We start from the raw sequence: 18,883 nt of genomic DNA on the forward strand, positions 1-18,883 counted from the left end.
GGAGAATCACAAATAGAAAACTATGACAGCTGGCCAGTGGATGATCTGTGAATACTTTTTGTCGCGCAGAAGATTACATTTGTTGCCAATGGTTCAGTAGACACAATGGACTATGGTTGCACTACAATGGCTGATTGAATTATATATCCGGCACGCGTGTACACAAGCCGAACTGTTTATGGGTCAACTATTTGTATCGTCTAATAAAATAATAACGCTACAATGAAACGTGCATAGGTTTAAAGAGGTTGGTTCTACCAAACGAAACTTAAACTCTAGGCGCACGAAGATTTGTCAGCCCAAGTGGCCGGAACGATTAATTCGTTTACCTAAATCGTCGCTAGCCAGCATTAGTCTATCCAATCGTTACAGGCGCCATGTCACAGGACCTTACACCGGTAGCATCTGGCCTTCTGCAAAAAAATTAAACGAAGAGCAAGGCGAACACGGACAGGAAGGCAGCTTCTCGACGCAACAATAGCAGCAGTAACAATGTAACTAGTCAGCAGACATTAGCTAGCGCGAGTTGTTAAGCGTGACACAAAAGCTATCAACAGTATGACGTGAATAATAATATGAGGCAATATTATAGACCGAATCAATTGTTGCTAGCTATGTAGATCGGCAGGTACAAGCGCCTTTTGCAGGACACGACTGCGAAAGCGAGACGCAACCATTGAGGTTCCCTCCGTTGCCGTCCGCCGTACGAGTTGCCAGTGTGATACTGCCAACATTCGTTGGCCGTAGCTGTTCGTGTTCGTTACTACGGGTGATGACAATAGATAATTGGTGATAAGATAAGTACGCCAGTAGCAACAACATGTCATAAAGTGACTAGTCGAGCTATAGGACACAGACGACTTTAAGTTTTGCATTAAGACTAGGATAGAATCACGGCCCCAACTGTGGTTTTATTTGCTTCTGTCTTGGACGTTGCATATATACATGTGTATCGTATTGCTGTATAATGGCGATCATCATGGTGAGAATGGCAACTTCTGGTTGGTGATTAGTATAGCTATGTAGCTGTCGATTTGAAAAATATTACACAAAAATGTAAATGAATAAATGGAAAAAATGAACGCTTGCCACACGCGACGAAAGGAGTTAACTCGAGGAAAAGGAGCGAGTCAATAAGCCAGGCCTGCTTCAGTCATGGCCGCCTATGCAACTGAATCAATGCTATCGTTGTTTGTTGATATTCATTTGTTGTAGAGGCGATCGTATGCTAAAGCACTGGCAATAACAGTGGTAGTCTATTGAACCAGTCGTTCTCGATGCCTCACGAGGCCTTTCCGGAAAATCGCCTTCACGCGCTGATTTTAACAGACAATCAGGAACTTATAGATACGTAGTGCCACTTACAGCTATAGAGTGTGATCTTCAATAACACATTACGGATGTAAAGCTCCAAACACAAAATGCGACCCCTGTTAAGGTATTGCATTATTTGTATATATATATATATATATACGAAGAGAACGTCAACATGAGTGCGCGGGAAGTCGTTACTTGGAAGCGACTATAAATCCAGAACAATTTTTGGCATTTTTTTAAGCGCCGGTTCACTGGGATCGCATCGACAACAGCTTTTTCAATGAGGGAGCTTTTGTCATTATTTCAACAAAGTAAAATGCCCCTCTTTAGACTTATCGATCCCTGCCACCCTTGACTTCCTATCCGTCTATCGTTCCGTACTCGCACTCATTTTTCTTGTCACATCACCTGCATCTAAAGTGTCCTGTTGGTACCGTCCTGACGCAGAGCACTGGATTGCTTGTCGAGCGTTGGCTACACTTACACTATACTTGGTGTACACATCAGCAGCATTCTATATGTTATTCCAAATGATAAATGCAACGGCAATGCAACTTGGCTGCCAAGACCCGAGACAGAGACCATCTAAAGGTTGGCGACATATGTGCATCTCGCAATGTTATCGTATACAGTACTAACTGTAGCTCCGAGCTGGTTAATTTAGGCTGTTCTAGCCTAAAAGCATTTCTTACAGAGGCACGATGATTCGTACCATCAGATAGTAGCTAATTATCTAGACCATAACAGCAACCAGTTTTTATTGCCGAACCCATTACCCGTTATGTGCTGGCTCGCGAAATATCGACTGCCCCATAGATTCGCTAAGCTTGGACGCAGATTGTCGGTTTGTAGCCGCTAACAACAAAAGTGATACAACAAGGTAACCGATCCAATAGACTTGGCCAATGCCAGTCGTTCATGCCAACGAAAATCATCAGACATAGAAAAAAGCTGGTGGACGAATAGATAGATAAGCATCGAAACAAGCAGATGGCGTCTCAACATGCGATAATTACATGTATCTATGAAGGCTAGGCCTAGGTGGCGAATGAGAACACAGCTTTACGTTCGGTTAAACCACTTAAACACTGAAGCTTTAGAGGGCTGATGACTTCTACCAGCACGAACTCGAACTACCTAACATGTCCTCAAGTTTAACAGGCAAATACGACAGTAGGCCACTGCAATAACAAGAAAAACTCGATCGCTGGAGTCTGACGAGGATCGACAGGAAACAGTGAAGGTTGATAGAGTTGTAATAAAGCGATACTCGTAGCAAACCGACACAGACGAGAACTTAACGAGGATTTCTGCTAAAAAAAAACGGAATCTAGCTGACGGAGGAGTAACAAAATGGAACGAGATAAACGAGAGGAACACGGAGGAATCGCGGGCTACGTAAACGACGGCTACTCACTAGGAAGAACTGTACGACGGAAGAGTTCGGAAAACTCAACGAACCATTGTAAAAGCAGTGTGAAAAAGATAACGCCATATATCAGTTTATAAGTTCCTAGACATTGAACACCAGAAAACTGTGTTGAACAGAGGAAATTCATTAGCCGTGAATTAATATTGCATGCGATAGACTGCAGCAATGCTCTGACCTGCTGTAAAATAAAGGCAGTAACATTAAAAACGTTGCGTACTTTACAAAATCAGACAAGGACTGTGAAGGCATCTTGTCCAGTAAAAGGATAACCAGCAAAAATGCGACTGGAATCGGTACGCCTGTCGATTGTCAACCTCTAGCTCCCCGTCGTTGACGACTAGCAACTCCCGTTGGAAAAACTTGTCAGGTCTATCGTAGAAGGATGCCGATCCTCTTGTCACTCTGGTGCCACAATGATTTTGAACGATTGATGGACGCAAATCGAATACGCACTAATATATGCTAGTAGAATCGATGTAGTAGATGCAGGACACCGCTCGAGAAGGCCACTTTGACACTGGATAAAAACAAAATCATGTTTGAAATAGCCTGTCGTAAGAGAAAAAAACTTAAGTTTTCATTACTCTGCTTGACAACTCCAAGAAGAAAATGTCATACCCGATATTGCTGTTGGACACATAAAAATCGTTTTCAGTTGAGGCTAAACGTGCGATTTTGGCAACAAAAAGAGGAGCCCCACAAAAGGCCAATAGATATAGAAAGGAGCTGGGAAATAGAGGCAAACAAGGACAAAGGAAATAACCGATTAAATCCACAAGTAATTATGCATAATACGAATGGGCAGTGTGTAGCGGATTACCGCGTTCGATGCCATAGGTATAATTATATAAACAAGAATTTTGAGAAAAAATGAGAAAGAAAATACACAATTTTGATACCAGCAAGCGACACCTGAAACAATTTTATAGGGAATAGCTGATGGACATTTTTGCCGAGGAAGTGCTATCTACCAGATAGACATTTTCTAGTTCACCTGTGATTTTTGGTTAGCGTCCTAATTGCTTAAGTGATGATGGCTGAAACATCAGCAATACAGTATCTATCTCGATGTTCTAACCGTTGTTTTTAGCGAGTTGCATTGCATAATAGGTGCGTAATTTAATTCAATTGAGGTAACGAAGTTTGAACTTTACGGTCTACCGGTGGGAATCTCATTACGTTTCCTAGTCGTAACGCATGTATTTCTATCTGACCCGCCGACCCAATCGAGGCTTCAGAAACACACTAAAACGAAGCGAATATCACGAGATCATGCTCGTTTTATCTGATATCGATTGGCACAAGTGATGAATGAACAGACCTAACAGCATACTACTATTACTACCAATAGTAATACAGAATAGGCTCAGACGACTTTCAGCAGGTCCGACACCTACAACATAACGATAGGAATACGTGAATTATCTATGAATTACGTGCGTATACTAAGCGACCATTGCGAGATAAACAGCTCGGTCAGCAACAGGGAAGCGAGACGAATCCGCGAGCTTAATTACTCTGAACGGACATTTCCCATTGCATCGGCTAACGTTCACGTCAGCCTATCACAAATAGATCTATCTATATATTATGCGTCACGATTGGGTATCGGACGACCACCTTCTCTCCAGGAATGAACGTCAATTTACTACGGTCCTAATGTAATGTAATGTTTGACTTAGTATGGTTCGAACAAATGATTCTGTTCGAAAGTTGAACGTACGTAGATGCGATACAATACAATGTACTCGAACATCGCAGACTCAACGAGAGACGATCGTTGTTTTTGTCTGGGACCTGTAACTCTCGTTCGTTTTGAACAATATAAACATAGAGTGCCTATACTCACTACTGCGACTAGTCAACGTCGAGCTACGGACTCTTCATAATTGTTCTCTCTCATGGGATGAAATAGAATGCTTTATCTTTGTTCGCTTTCAAACCAAAGGTCGTCGCAGGACAAGCGGCATGCGACGACTTCAATAGACCAACCGCTTATAGCCTCCAATTATCACCAGACCGTACAACAAACGCTATAATGACAAACTTGCCTGCCAAATATAGAGACCATAAGATGGTGTAGGTTCGAAGCCAGATGTAGACATACATCCCGCTCAGTAGTTTGAAGGGACCGGCCGTCTTTAATGAGTATCGTTTAATTAGGTCGTTAGAAGTGGGCATAATGCCTCGAACGTTTGCCTATTATCGAGATCAGTCCGAATATATAGCATCAGAATAGCATTATTCAGAGCACAGAATCCGTATAAAACGTCAGATTTTTTCTCGTACGCTAAACTACTATAACTGCTTCTACTACTATTGCTACCGCTATAATTAGATATAATGAAACTAACCAAAATGACCTAACTTTATGTTACCATTTGTTTCAGCTAAGTTGAATCAGGAACTGTCATGCTCGACCCATTTATCTGACTGTGTAAGGCCAACAGTGTCGTAAGGGTAGGCTTAGCCCCTAAAACTATAGACGATTTTAAACTCTTATCGATTGATTCAAAACATAATCGTTACTGTTCTGTCAGCAACTATCTATCACAGACTACGCTGAAGACATTTCAGTTTCGACGTGACATATTTGCCGAACGAAGACTCACGACGCTGAAGACCGGTGCGAGCTGATAACGAATGACAGCTGTCTGCTACGATGTCTATTTCTCTGATATAGCTCCTGTGTAACGGATGCAGGGAACATGTTTGGATACGAGTCTTTGCACGACGACAATTTGCGCAGCCTCATGTCGCACGTGGGAAACGAAAAAAAAAAAAAAACTAAATATAATGTAGTCTTCTTCATTTGAGTGATGACGTGTCTAGGTGATTGAAACGATTCCGGGACCACAAAAGGCTGCGAAACAATTCAAGTAAAATTCAGCAATTTTGAGCTAATCAATAATTCAATAACTTTAAGATTCGATAAATTAAGTAATTTTTATCAATAATATACCGACTAACTGAGTAGATAGATCTTTCGGCGTTTCAGGCCCCAAAGGCGATGAGGCAGTTTAGCCTAGAAAACTATAGCTGACCTGCCAAATTTTGATGACTTTCCAGTCCTTCCCTAGCCGAACCATTTCCCACATCAAAAGCTTAAATCATCAAAGCGCCTTTAGGTACTCCTTTTCGGCTACCAAATGTCTGAACAGAGAAAGCGGGCACAGAATAACAGTCGAGCATGGAGAGGTGGCCATAATCTTGCTTGTTTTAACTTTACACGGAACTAGATACGAGCGAGATGCTCCAAAATGAAGCTTTCCTTTGAGTACTTTTTCTGAACGATGTTTATGGATGCGAACGAGCCTTGCACGCGGCATGCTTGTCCGAGCGCAACTATATATGTCTCAGGCTCATTATCATCAAAGTGGAACGTTACAGCATTATCCGTGTTATTTTTTTAAAATCTACTAGCGGCAGTATGTGTGCGTTCAGTTGGATAACATATAATAACATTTATATTCGTTGAATGCACCTAATTTTATAAGCAGAAAGATCGTTTCGGATAGGAAATCGGAAATTGCTAGCTCAAGCCCAATTACATTGAGATATAATACGCTGTACTGGATTGAGGCACATACCAAACACCTCTTCGTAAAATTTAATAAGATTAAACCTATCTCAATTAAACAAATAATTTTATGCTTACATTGCAAGCAAGAATATTACATTTACTTAGCTGGCAAGCCGGCAGTTTTTATAATTAATATCTATTTACGAGAAAAATGGCAAGTAATACTGACTGAGATATTGTATTAAACATATATGTGTGAGCCTTGCGAGTAAATATTATTACTAAATGATTTCGGTCAAGGTATAATGAATCTAGAAAAAATAGAAATTCTGCCCTAAGACCACATTTTTTTTTCTCTATTATTATTATTATTTAGTTCGAATGCTAGACAGAACAAAATCTACTAAGCTTTAAATAGTAATTGGAGGTAGGCCCCCCAACACCAAACACAATCATACAAAAAAAAATATATATATATATATATGTATGTTTTGACGCTGGTAGTCCAGGAGAACAACGGCAATTTAACGCCCAAGCGCTCGTTTACGTCGAACCTCGGATAGGAACCGCGGACACTGCTTTATCTCGAAGCCCGACGGTCTGATTAGTATCCCCGTGTAACACCGTGTCAATGACCTGGAACGCTTATGACCTCTTGCGGGTATCATAAGCCAGGCAGCCTTACGTACTTCGCTGGGCACACGGGCTAGTCTATAATATATCAATATATTGAGCCATCCAACTTATTATGCATGAATAACGAGAACCGAGCGCCTCACGCAGTGCAGAAATTAAACGCAACTCTATTTACAGCCCTCGTAGCTTACTCTCGTTCGTTAAGAGCTACTCGAACAGATGACGCACAGCTAAACAGCGCCAAAAAATATCGCGCGTCGATGTTTTCACTAATTGCTTGTCCGTACACACAAGATCAACGCATCATTCACCTGATTAATAGTTTATAGGCGCCAATAGCCATCGACAAGGACTACATGTTATCTAGACACATAATCATAATAGAAGCTCTTGCTCTTCAATGGTTGTACTGTATATGTGCGCGCTTCTTTTTCTTGCGGTAAAACCCTCAACCGCCAGTCCGTCTTGCCTACCTATTGATATTAATAAGGCTATTTGGGTAAATTTCGTAGAGTGGAACGGTCGTTGATTTCGCTAATTAAACGGTGCCTTATCCTTGAGCCGATTATACAAAATGTTGCAGTAACAGTCTCTGCCTTCAGCGCGTTTAGTGCTTAACTCTGTTGCGGAAGCGAAAACACGCACTGGTTATCCGGCCTTAGACGGTGATTGACGTGCTCCAGGACCTTGGTCGGCTTCCTTCCGCAGGGTAGTTCGAGTAAAAGCTACTCATAAGCTTAAAAACACACACACACACACACATAAAAACGACTACCTCGCAACTTAAATCTGTCTTGCGCAGAAGCCATTGTCTACTGCTACACAGAATTTTATAGTTTCGACCATTGTGTGGGATGGTTCACGTATGGGTATAAATAACTATGACACCCATATGACGTATGGTAGTCTTAGGTGATTTTGATAATCACAGATTTAAAGAATTCAAGGTTGGCTAAATTCAATCAAATTAAAGCTAAAGAGGAGATAATGTTCTTCAAAATGATAGGCCAATGCAAAAAATCTAAGTTGTGTTCGACTGGTAGTACGCTGCGAGAAAGACCGTGTTGTAATTATATATATATATATATATATATATATATATATATATATATATATATATTGATTGAAGTGGACGTATCATCAACATAGTCATCGTCGTCATTTATGTATGTGTATATATATATGTACACATGTACATACGTACCATCAGTGGACTGAAACTGGCGCTTCTATCACACCAGGCTGCCTGTCTACCGATTGGGAAGCTCGGTAAAGGTCGTGACCTACCATCGAAAATCGATTCAGGCAGAACAGAAATTGAAAACAAGAGCCATAAAACATACGAGCTCACTTCGTAGATCTCTATGATTGCACAGTGTCTCCGATTTGAGTTGCCGTTGCTGACTTTTCATTGTGGTATTTATTATATCATATTCTCGTGATCGTCCAAAATGAGAGATTACGTAAAAAAAAAAATCTGTAAACACTTGCTAATTTTTTCGCACGTTTCATTCGGGACTCAGATAAACTCATTTCAGAAGCATCGCATGAGCGGAACGATGTTTCGCATTCTATAGGTAGATGAAATCGTTTTACTTCTATCGTCTTCTTCTTCACTCTACTTCATACGAGATCACTTGTCACGTGCAGTCTGTGTATGTATGCCGTACCCATCTGCAAGACAACATAGCTGAAGATGACGCAGTAATTACCGCATGAATCGAGCTATCCATCTAACGTAAATGAGAGAATGGTACAAATCTACGCGCATACACAGACACATGCATATATATATATATATATACGGCTAATAAATAATGTAGCAATTTTCGAGTGAACGAAATATTGTAAACATATCGTAGTTTTCCTCTTGTTCGCCGTCCTGTTTATCGTCATCGATTACCCCCCCCCCCCCCCTACCCCCCAAGTGCTCACTGGAAACGCTTGTGCTGCTCATTGCAAATTATGATAACCCTTTAATGGACTGATATAACGCACTCGTCCGTAACCACTTTATGCTCTAGCTAATACGACTACTTTGCACCGTACGTTGAGGCATTTGTTACTTTGTAAACAAACAGTAGAAACACAAAGAAGACATTACGATGCCCCTTATTATCGTATTGCCTTACTATTCACTTTACCGTATCGATGTCAATACAGTATTAGTTATGCAGTATTTTAACACTCGCCATACTATAACGCGTTTCAGTGTTAGAAAGGCTTCTTCTATTTAACCGCGACGTTTCTCTGACTTGCACACGTGGGCAAAAGGTATAGAAAAAAATTTCACAACTGGGGAGCCTCGGACTGGTAAGATGTCAACCTGTCTTTCTTTAAACATAATGCAAGATACAATAGGCTGATCGAAATAAAACTCTATACTTTATGAAATATGTACAGTTGAATGAATAGATCAGACCATTGTTGCATAGATGATAGGCTTCAGTCGGTGGGTAACGCCACTCGATGTTACTGCTCCTTTAGCGGCAGTCAGACGCCCGATGTAATTAGTTGACATTTTCAACAATGAATTAGATGCGAAATCTTTGCACGTGCATGAAAACAGACACAGATATTGTCTGCTGAATAAAAGACAAATGCCACGAAACGCCCAGCTGGCGAAGGCAACGACGAACCTCGCTAAATTCTGCCCTACTGAACGGCAATGGTCTAAGTCACTGATGAACCGTCCTCTCTTCTTCAACTCGGTACTAGATTGGTAAACGTTTATTCGCAGGGCAAATTGTTTGATCGCAGAGAGAAACAGAAACACAGAAGAAAGAGATTGTCAGCTCTGCATCGTACCAAGGGTTAGTGTTTGTTGAATTTATGCGTGCAATATACTCCCTTGCTATGCTACCCCGGAAATGCTAAACTGCCCGGTTTTTGCCACCTCCGTTTTGTCCTTCACAGAATATGCCCATCCTTACCCTCCTTTGTGTCGTGTATGTGGCAAAATAAAAAATGTATTTTTTTTTTTTAATTGTGGCAACGTTGACGATAACATAGGTGGCCTTCATCACACACCTTGCCACAAATATGAAACGGAGATTGGCCGGTAAAATCCTTGCTACTAAGTAATGAATTCGGTAAAGCGGAGCGCTTGGCTCTTGACCGGGTAAACTACCACCGATAAGGATGGATCTATCCTGGATAGACAATGGCCACATTAAATTCACACTCTAACAACTAATCTTTTCTGAATATATCCATTAGCTGTACGATCCCGGGGGCCATTAACGGACCTGTTAGCCGTGTCGTTACTGGCAGAGCCTGCATTAGAATATATATTTACGTAGATAACTGTTGAAACCCTAATGTGTCGCTAGTATTTCATCAGTTTGACATCTCTAACTTCAGTTGCTTGAATATGGATGGATACCGTTCGTTGTTACGATACGTCGACCCTACCGTGCTGTTGAAACTACTAATTATTGTAGTATATATAATCATACTCATTATAGATTACCTCAGACCGTCGAGTTTGGTGAAAGCCTCTAACGCTGATGCGTTCGTTCTCCTCACGTTGGCCTGGACCGTTACTACTATTCGCGCACCTAAACGTACATATATTCGAGCGTGACGCCGTGCTGTCACTGCTCTCAATTTCCTTTTGTACCTACGACTTTATAACGCCTTCACTTGTGTATCTCTCGTGTTTATGAATCTACACGAGTACAAATTTCATTCTTAATTTAGTTGCTGGGGGCTCGTCGCCGACGCTGGCCTCGTGTGCGAGAGAGGAGTCCACTCACTAACTACAGCCATCATATGGTGGTTTGGCGGGGGGGCGGCAAAGAAACGGCAAAGCGACGGTCCCAGCTGTGGTGCAGGTGTCGCACAAGGACGATGACGACGACGGATAAATTGTAATTCATCTCACGCACGTCGAACTCGACGCGGAGTGTTTAGACAGGGAAATTGTACTTTCTATAGAAACAGGCCTAGCTCTTAGCCTAAAGCTTAGCGTATTTGCCGCTTATTATGCTACAGTGGAGCCAGGCACGGACAAAGATGCCATTAGCCCGATACTGCGGTGAGGGGGCCACCTTGGATCGAAGCTACTAATATTGACCAAAGCAATGAACAACAACGACAACAGGGAACGGGTGACACCGGCTCCGTGTTTATTTGTTATTAGTTAACACGTTGACATGCCGTTTTATTCACAACATTGTAGTTTGATACAATCTATCCTGTAGTAAATACTGCATTACGTAGACCACTGGCTAACTTGAGAAAATTAAAACTACTGGATTGTTGTTGCTACGACAGTGCGTAATGAGTCTGTCAAACGAATGGTTTAACAATGTAAGCCTTACGTGCTTCCGTTTTTCCTTTACGTACGCCTTTATCCGTCACATCCCACTGAATACATATTTATATACATACAACTACTCGGTAAGTGAATACCGCAGTGGCCCTTTTTCACGATTAAGGACAACGCATGTGAAGTCAATTCGCCAATAAAGGATAGCAAAATAGGCCTCCATATGTTACACAATTCAAAAATCTTTTCTTCCTTTTCCTCGCCGAACTATCACCATAGGTTTTAAAGAGAACTTGATTGTGGTGCCTAGAATATGAACAAACTGATGATCAAAAAAGAGGGGCACTCTCGATTGTCTCAGGTTGATTAGGCTTTATGGGTAGCCTGCTCGATTGTATAGACGTTTCATCTTTTATAATAACACGGATAAGTTGCTTATGGCGCACGAAACGCTGAAAATGTATCGACTACATTTGATATAACTCAGCAATGCGTCGCGCGACATTTCGAGACTGAGTTTGTGAATAGCGTGTTTTTAACCAATTCGAAAACGAATTTTTCCATATACGACGTGTCGTTTATCAAAGTATCTAATTGTAGCGCATTGTAGTGAATAACCGGAAAAAAACTAACAACGATCCACCTTCGTAAAAAACAATGTTTATCCCATGCAGCCATCGAGTCTGCTTGAAATCCACCGTTGTTTACTTACAAACACGCCAGCTGCACGTGGAAAACGCCCATCAGAGACCATTCACTAGCTGCACTTGTATTTCCAGGCCCGCTTTTTCCTGTCCTTTCATTATTATATCCCCAGCCGAACAGTTTGTTCCAATGGCAAGTAGCTACAATCGGAATGCCTTTAGCCGCACGATTATCAAAGTACGTTCGTACCACTCTGTTTCGTCGTCGCCGCCTTCCGTGCGCCCACGCACTTCTAGCAGCCTTTACTTCGCGTGGAATGCCCGTTAATCCTCCTTAATACTTTTCGTTTACAGCTTGACGTACCTGTACGTCTTCTACCAGCGGGTTTTTACTTTTGGGATCTCTAAGCGCCCTCTTACTGTCACAATCTTAAGCCAGAATTACTCGGGTTTCTCCGCGTGCATGGCTCTCCTGCCCGCCGTCAGACCAAAATATCAGCTTACAAAAACGCGGGGCATATGATGAGGCATCGTATAGGCGCTGCCCACACTGTTTCACAAGCGGAAACAAAGACTCCAGGAAGAATCATCAATGCCTCTACCGAACTTGTCCGTGTGTCCTCTCTTCGAACGTGTCAACGTTTAGGCAACGAATGTCTAGGCAGATCATACTCCTGTTTTATTTAACTTTTGTCTATACTTTACTGAGATAAGGGGACAGTGTTTTATGTGTGTATGTACGTACTCGTATTTTTGGGTAAAGTGAGAGTGCTCAATACAGATTATGGTGCCAAACAGTCCATGCAAGAACATATTTCCCAGGTATCTGAGTATAGCGTTATATTGTACCGAATTTCTCGCCAGCTCGCAATCAATTTCTATAATATGACCGTCCAGTCTGCGAAGATGTCCTGACGTAGGAGGTAGAATATCTGGCGTCATACTTTTGTATTCTTCCCTTCTAATCGGTGCTTCCGACGATTGAGATTTGAAGGCAAAACACTGCGTTGGATATTCCCAACTCGAAAAAAAATTAGGCTTAATCCTATTTGAAAAAGATAGAATTGAAATGCAAACCTTAGTGTTGCAACGGAGCGTTAGTGATGGCGGCTGAAGCCGTGCATTGGTTGTCAAGTCCTGCTGGGTTCCCTTTGATACAACACCCAACGCACTTTACCCCAAAGCAAATCTTTCTACCTGTCAGCACTCGTTACCCTGCTGTCCAACTTGCTCCGCTTTCTGACAGTTTGTCGAGAACAAGCCATCCGAATCGGCCGCTTAAACAGAACTGGTCATAGTTGTAACGCCCATATTATAAACGGAATGAATATACCGCGTGACGTCATCACGTGAATAACGTCACGCGATGACGCCATTCGTCGTCGTCATCATCGTTCATTATAGAAAACTAAACAAACTGTTCGTACATGCGAGCCAGTTGTTCACGTTTCTACAATCGCTTTCCTCTTCTCGAAGCAGCCCTCTCTCATAGATAGACATCAGATCGAATAGTTATAATGGGCCTATTACGGGGTATGTTCTACGAGGGAACAAGGCCCGAGACTCGAAGGGAGTCTACACTTTTTACGGGTTATGCTTGAGTTCGCGCTTGAATGGGAAGAGTCCCAATTTAATAATTCTAAGCTTTCCGACGTTATTGGAAAAGTGAAAACAAGTGTAAGTAGCACAAGAAATAGTCATAACTGATATGGTTGCACCAAAAATAGGTTCAGGAGTCAGACGAAAGCGGCATGTTGAAGCCAGAACGTTATATAATGTTGAATGTTATATAATGTTAAAGACAACATGTGAAACATCAATTTTGAGAACATAACCGGTATTGTAGGTAATAGAATGTAAGGTGTATCATAAGCTGAAACTATGTTTACATATGCATACTATATGTAACCCACTTACCACACGACGAATAATTAAGTAAGTTATGCGCATACGCATATAGGTATAAAAACATGAGAATCCCATATAGTCGACGATTTTGCTGACCCCGAGTATTTTTGGGTCATTTGGAAGAAGACATCTTGTCCAAAATTACCAAATAACTTGAGATGACTGATTATACAGAGATACGAGATACTGCGTTCACACAGAAAGAGCACCGATAATCACAAGTTGACATGTCACCTGTTGTTGACATATTGTAAATTTCAAAGCACGGAACCGGAAAGCAGACGGAAGCGCGTTGACTTACTGGCCTAGTTATCTAAGATAAACTCAAGTCTTTCTGTTTGACAGATTAAAAAGTCCTTTTATAGGGCACTAAGGTATATGATTAGTTTGTGCGCGTAGGATCCAAGCTTGGCATGTTGATCCAGAGTTGACGTCACTCGTGACGTCCCCAGTAAAGCATGCACCTTGACTAGGTATGGTTGCTACTTCAGCGTTGCTTGGCGTACAATAAAAAGACGACCCGCTCAATATATGCATGTTACAAGTAAGCCTTAGAAAATATAGGAACCTCATTCTGGCTTCTTTCAATAGATATAGAATCGTCGAGCTAATCTGGTCTAGCAAGACAGGTGTCTAATCTAAAGTCCTAATTACCGATGCAGATGTCAGCGGCAAATGATGGGCGGGATGATCACCTGAAGAGCGGCTGCTGAACGAGTGTGAATATCTGCACCAGCAGGACAGATACGGCCGCTGCAAAATCCAAGCACTCGCCAAATTAGTATTTTCGAGCTGAGGTACACCGTTAGGTCTTTCACATTTAACTCGATACCGAATGAATCGGTTTTTCCCGTTTCGAACGAACAGGACGGATGCAAGCAACAAGCACTTCGAAGCGTACATATCAATCGAAATCGCACAAGAAGAATATTCCTTGTCCTACTTTAGGCCCATGGTTGCTTTTACTAATAACAATAGCAGAAATGTTTTCCAAAAAGCGACTCATGTCGTTCCCGTTAAAGACCCTAGAGAATTCTAAGCTGCGATGTACATACTGCGGCATGAGATGACATTGACACCGTTGAATACGGTAGCTGACACCTGTTATGATATGTAGCTATAATTCCATTTGCTTTGATATTGCCCACATCGGCCCGATCTTTGATGGGTCTGTTGGAGAAACACCAGACATGTTTAGCAAGCCCCACTTCGCCTAGATTTCTAGTGAGGGCAGTTCCTTAACGTTATGTCAGGGAAATAACTCTGTCTTTGCAAACAGAATGGCTAAGTGGCAAACAATGAAAAATTGTTGTCGTTATAATATAATTTTGCGAGGACCTTAATAGACTAAATATATTAGTTAGACTAGACATGATATACATCTTACTGAGTTGTATAATTTTCACATAATTAATAGATAACAAAAATACATGTATATTGATATTATGATTATTATATGTACGACGATACAAAGCTTTGCCGCTAATCGATGCTTCCCAAACGTCCAACATTGCACTCATTGAATACGCTAGTATACTAATCTGTCTTATTTCCACAAGGTCATTGCCAACGATCATACACTGACAAATGAGCCAGCTTCCAAGGCTGATTTGGTAGTTATCTATTTAGAAGAACACCTATGCGGAATGCTTTATCAATAGTAGATAGTTACTGAGCCTAGGAGAACTTAACGCAACGGCTTTTACCCATCCGTCTTTCCCGGATACTCTCCTCTATGTTATCAGATATTACCCCATTTTATTGTTAAACATACGGACAGACTGTTCGCGTATCATTATGATGATATTTGACATTTAGGCGCAACTATATATTAAACGATTACGATCACTGATACCCCATGAACGCGCACGGTTTATGATAGTATGTGGCCAGTCCATTTAACGTCAGTCCACCTATGGTGATCAGTGGATTAAATTCAATTGCCAGCTATCATTAACGTTTGAAGCCTGTCCCGTGTATGGGAATTTGTAAATGCGTACGGGTCATGGCGCCATACGCAGTTGTAGGTCTATCAGTCATGCGACATGCGGAAGGCGTACAAATTGTATGTTGTATACAAATGGGTACCGTACGTAGTGTCTAGACTTATCATATGGTTGATTCCGTCAGCTTCGTGACAGAATTCATTTTTACGTTTGTTGGTAATCAGCTTTATTTATTTAGGAACGCATAGTTATGATCGCTTGCTAACAGCACACAGACCCAATTCTAAGACGTTGTATGGTCGTGCGATCGCACGAATTTCGTCGAAGCTGTCTGATACCATACAATTGGCCAGCAAATAAAGCCAGTGGATAAGTATTTCTATTATAGCCTTATACATATGACCATACATGTAGCTATTCGCGTAAATATACGTATACCTTGGTCAAAAATAAAGCAGCGAATTTAGCTCGATGGGGGCAACGACGTGCGCGGCATTGACTTTTAGTTCGAAATCACACTTACCGAGGGCTGTCAACATCCCAGTTATATAAAATTATTTTCGACGAGAAAAGCCAATCTGGTTATGTATGAATATTTAATTGTTTTCTGTTGGTACTGAAATTTATCTATTATATCTTGAGAAAATGGCTTTTAATTTTCTTAAAGTCTATATCATTTACTCAGTAAGATAGATTCCATGTCGATTTGCCAGAACGCAGTGGTGAAGGTCCTAAGTTCGTTGGATTAGGCTCGTGGATCCCTCTTCGTACTTCTTTTGACACCCGCAGGCCAAACAAGTAGGCAGGTAGGTGAGACACGGATCATCTCATTTGAACGGTAATATACGTATGGAGCCCCTTACCCCTTATTTGAGAACACCTTTGCACATCACAACCTTAGCCTAGGAAAACTCCCTGTTTCATCACAAAAGGGCGATCACGTACATGAACATCAGCTACACACCCAGCTTATTAGGCCATTTGCGGTTTTCACCTGTTTAAGGTGCGATCGACCGCTTCGCACTAACCTCTACTACCTTTTTACATACTTTTTTGCCATTTGTAGTTTTGCTTTCGACCTCGATGACGTCTCAGCTGAGTTTAAGGGCTAGGCGCCAAGTCGGCAGAGCTTATTCTATATCGAAAAAACAGCGTAGCATATATACCTAGATACAATAGAATAGAAGCAGAGGTTAGGGAAAGGAACCTAAAGGGGGTAGAGACTCGGAGCATCCCAACCCCGGCAGGAAGACGCTACTGGCGTTTGGTAGCTGGAGCCTACAACAGGCAGCAAGGTTTTATGTGAAATGAAAATTTAGGCGGAAAAGTGGGCCGACTGACACTGACTAACCCAGCAATATCCAGTCATCACGATCATGATAGCGTCGTGATAATGGCATCGCGATGATCACTTACTACAGAGCTGCTGAACTCTGAGGCACTTACATGCAGTGGCCCTACCGTTTTGATGGCTTCTTCTACAGTTGCTGTTATTGTCGCCTACACGCAGCCCGTAGTTTTTTCTTGCTAAAATGAAAATGTAAATGGATAACATAAGAAGACGGGTAATGCACTTCCTCTGTGATTATTCCGTCGTCTGATCCGCTGCGTCGGTTTCACGTGGATATTTATCAGATGTAAAAGAGAGAATAGTCTGGGACGTAAGCAGATTACATAAACCGGGCGTGCAATTGTAAAATCCCTTGCAATATAACATTAACCAGTGTCGGGAAATAGCAGGAAAAAATACATAATTTTCACTACAAGATAGCGTCCAAGGAATTTCACATAAAAGAAATATGTCACTGTAGTACAATTTGTACGCGCATAATATTCGAAAATAGCATATTTTTAATATTATCATGTGTTATTGTATATTAGTATTATGGAAACGTGGCATATAGGGAGAAGGAATGACAAAAACGTGTAGCTAAGGAACGTACCGCTAGTGGAAGTATCCGTTGATCCAGCGTAGCTAAATCGTTCAATGTATATATTTATAATTTGTCTGATGTGTTTAACCGATCGGTCGGCGATTCGGACAAATCGTAGAGAAACCAATCATTGATTGCCTTACGCTACAGACGACCGTGCGAAGACGTCACGATGCAGCGGTATGTAGCCTATATCTAATGACAGAAAGATTACGCTGAAGTCTGTTGTATGAATATCCGTGACCGTGAGATATACGCGTATATATTAGAATACGCCGCTACAGTAACAAAAGTGTTGCCCTTGTACATTTTTTGTTTCTCGTTACTCTTGTAGAAATGTGTCATTCATGCCCCACTCTCTCCCATTCTACGTTATTATATACACGTTACTGCTGGTGATTCTGTCCGTTTAACAGTGAGCTCTTTTGCGAGCCAGACACGCGTGTTTTGCTTCAGCCAATGACCGACTCGATCCGTATACGCCTATTCGACGATATCGGCCACTGAGCGACTTATTCTAGAACGCCTCGGAAATAAAGTTAACATGTTGGCCACCTATTGACAGATCCATTATCGTTTCAAAAGCTACGCTGTACGTATAAGACCTACTTACCTTAGCAGGCCAGCAGGTAATTGGGGGTGTGTCCTTTGTCATCGCTGCCAACACAAGGTCGAAGTTAGCTCAAACTCAAAAGAGTATATGTCCACGCACTGCCTTTTCCAGGAAAACAACACTTGCTTCTGGCACAGAATACACCTATAATCTTGATGCAGATGCCTACACACGACGGAGCCTTCCAAAGCTACCTGCATAGGATAGGCAACATCCCTTCAAGCAGCTATGTAACACATGCTGAGAAGATCGAAAACACTGCCCTTGATACACTGGTGGCACGTGTGGCGTTTGTTCACGTCAGGGAGCATTTCGGAGATGCAGACCCGCTACGTTCCTCTAATAACGGAACGAAAGACTACCTCTTACCTCACTCGATTGCGGTTGGGGTGAGGGCGACATCCTGGCTAGGGAGGTCTTGAAGGAAAAAATCGCCTAATCAAGATGCGTCTAAGAAGCATGGGGACATCAACTAGGTTTAAGAATCAGGTTCAAAGAATGCACGGGTATATACACCGCAGTGCAAAGAACTCGATTGTCTGGTGAAATGGAGCTGCTGACAAGGGTGATACCAGCTTGATGATTTGGTGGCGCTAACTACTTCCTCCTATCAACCTGCACTAGCGTTATATAAAGACCGAGGTTCATTCGAAGAAG

At 41.8% G+C, this 18,883-nt stretch overlaps 1 protein-coding gene across 3 annotated transcripts in view; it reads right to left on the minus strand.

Annotated features, from left to right (window-relative positions):
- Nucleotides 1-18,393, minus strand: part of LOC111245377 (uncharacterized) — a 90,101-nt gene extending 71,708 nt beyond the window's left edge. Inside the window, exon 1 of one of the 3 annotated variants that reach the window (XM_022793665.2) lies at nucleotides 18,227-18,393. The gene's annotated coding sequence lies outside the window, so the exon portion shown is untranslated. Of the gene's footprint in view, nucleotides 273-329; nucleotides 512-18,226 lie in introns of those variants that run through there. The other 2 variants (XM_086980644.1, XM_022793663.2) reach the window with 2 other exon arrangements.
- Between the last annotated feature and the right edge of the window lie 490 nt (nucleotides 18,394-18,883).

This window comes from Varroa destructor, unplaced genomic scaffold, assembly GCF_002443255.2.
Source record: "Varroa destructor unplaced genomic scaffold, Vdes_3.0 BEIS01000002.1, whole genome shotgun sequence".
NCBI lineage: Eukaryota > Metazoa > Arthropoda > Arachnida > Mesostigmata > Varroidae > Varroa > Varroa destructor.